This window comes from Solanum dulcamara, chromosome 1, assembly GCF_947179165.1.
Source record: "Solanum dulcamara chromosome 1, daSolDulc1.2, whole genome shotgun sequence".
Lineage (NCBI taxonomy): Eukaryota > Viridiplantae > Streptophyta > Magnoliopsida > Solanales > Solanaceae > Solanum > Solanum dulcamara.
The window spans coordinates 15,743,874-15,746,973 of NC_077237.1; positions in this window are offsets into that span (position 1 = coordinate 15,743,874).

The window sequence follows — 3,100 nt, forward strand, 5'->3', positions numbered from 1 at the left end:
CGAGACTCTACTTAGACTTGTTTTGCATACGTAAGACTTATGAACCTAGGCTCTGATACCATTTTGTTATGACCCAAATCTAGGTATGATGGTACTTATCCTTTCCCACCAGACAAGTCAGCCTAAATCCAAACAAATGTAGAAAATAATGCGGAAGTAGTTTAAATAGATAGATAAGTATATAAAGCGGAAGTTTTAGTCAACTACATTACCTCAAAGACTAGTTGTCACCTGTACAAGTCTCTAATATAATATAAATAAATGATAAGTACAAGTCTCTATGCTTTTATTTCTCAAATAGAATAAAGCATAATGAAAAATAGATGAGAGATCGCCAGCATCGACAACTACCTCTCAAGTATCCTCGAATAGCCTCGGATGAAGAAACTAGGAAATTGTATCACTATTCGAATTCAGAACCTACACAAGTATAGATACTAAGGAGTAAATACCAAACAACACGGTACTTAGCAAGTAAGACACTAAATAAATATAAAGCTAAATAGAAACAAATACTCCCGACACGTCATCCGAACCTCCAAAACTACAACCTGTAAGAAGAATAACCCAATCTAACAGTACATAACTCATGTAACACGTAAATCAAAGTACATCTCAAAAATTCAGATAGGTATCAAAAATATCGCATGTAAACCAGTCATAATTGCACAAGGTATGGCAAATCATCATATAATCAATCAGATGCATGTAAATACAAGGAGTGTCCAATGAAATGATGCATGTATGTCCATGCATCCACCATGGAGTGTGGAAAATCCCTTGAATGTCATAAATTAACAACCACAACATATGGCACGTCCCTGGAATATCATAAAATAACAATTATGGTGCGTTAACAGTCCCTCGAATCCTCTTTGTCTTTCTCGTTCTTTATACCTTAGACGGATCCATTTCCTATCGGCATAATCATCAATTTGTACTTCAATGATAAGATTCAACCCAATGCATATGAAAATGCTCATGTAATCAATGGGAATATGATGAAGTCAAATCCAATACACAATTCATATCAAGAATATCACAATGTAATTTCCATAACGAGTCGATAATGTCAATCAATTCAATTACATCACTTAATATCTATCTTGACTACTCCAAAACTTGAGTCTTTCCCATTCATCGACGCTCCGAATAAAAAAAATCTAATCAAATAATGATTCACCATCAAAAATTGAGTCCAGCGATACCAAAAACATGAATTTTGGAAAAGAGGGTCAAAACTGCTTAAAAAAAAGATTTCGAAAATGGGGTCTAAATTTGAAAATCTTTATATAAAAAATTTCTTTGAAGTATTTGGAACTCATTGGTGATAACCATTTCGAAAACAAAGTTGTATTCAACTTATAATCATCAAATTATCAAACTCAAGTTCTTGAACAAAAATCCTCAATTGTTGGAATTCAAAACACTGATTTTGATGTTAAAAATGAGTTATAATCAACGGATAATCAATATTGTAGCTTAAAATCACTTACCCAATAGTTTCCCATAAAAATCCTCCATGACTTCACTTTCCCTCGAGCTCCCAAAGTCCAAAAATGATGAAAATGACTTAATTTTCATCTTTTGAAATTAACTACTGGTCAGGAGTTTTTAAACCTTCGCGATCGCAACTCATTAAGACCGTGAACGTGATGACCAGGTCAAAGGACCCTTCGCGTACACGAAGGTCAAAAAGCCTTGTACATCGCGAATGCGAAGGTCAACAAGTGTGACCCTTCACGAATGCGATCAAGGGGTGTCCACGAATGCGAAGTACATACTCGCACCAGATTACAACAAACACAACAAGTTTTAAAGTTCCTGAATTAACCCTCGAGATTTGTTCGGAATCCCGTGCACACAAACCTTATATGCTATCATACTAAATTTGATGTTCCGAACTCAATGAAACCATTGAAATTTTACTTTGAGGTTTTCTTGACCCGAAACCCAACACATAACAAAACTAACTTTAGGCCTCAAAATATTAATTCAAGCTCATTACCTCTAAAAATTCAACTAATACCACTCCTAGGTCTAAAATCATTCTTCCCCAAATCCAACAGAGTCATCAGAATTCTATTTCAAGTATCAGATCTCCAAATATTGACAAAAGTCAATCCTATGATCAAAATTTTAAGAAATTCCAACTTAGGACCTCAAATCCTTGATATAACTCTGAATCTAATTTCATCAATTCTCTTAGACCAAATTCTACATTTCGGAGCTAATGGAATCAACAGAATTCCATTTCGATATTCGCAACTCCGAGTGACACCAAATACCAATACTTGACAACTTAAGCCTTCAAAGTTCAAACCTTTCCAAAAACCTTAACTTTTCAAGAAATTTCACAAAATCGAGTTTGACTACTGAACAAACATGACTTAGGGCTCGGAAGGAGTAAAAAGGTCATTTTACAAAAATTATCAAAAATGACCTTTAGGGTCATTACAATTCTGCCAAACTACAGCTATCACTATCATTATTGGATTCTTCGCTTTCAATAATAGGGTATATATATCAAAAATTCAAAAGAAAATATCAATTGAAAGGCACTATAAGAAATCAAATTCATGACTTAAATAATGATTGGATCAGTTACAAATCACAACAATCAGATTGTATTGCTTAATTTTCGATTCAAATTTTGATAATTAATAAAGAAGATCGAGTGTGAGAGAAGGAAGAGAGAGGATGGGAAGATGAATGTGAGATGGGAGATTGAGGAAAGAGAGAGTGTGTTGATTAGGATTGAAGACATGAATTGTGGGATAAATTATACATAATTGTTCTACTCTAGGCTATTTTTAAGGAGTGGTGTATCTCAATGTATCTAACTTCAAATATGGTACAAAATTCTTAAATAGTGGAATTATAGGTAATTATTTGAAAATATAGGTAGAATTAGTATATATGGTATGGATGTATGTCAAATCATGAGTTTTCCTACTAAAATTGTATAATTTTCTTTGGATAGAAAATATAAAAATGTGAGGAAGACGGGTTAAATGAATTTGGGTTGGATCTGATTTGGGAATGAATGAATGTTTAAATGAGATACTTACATACATATGCTATATTAAGAAAATATTTA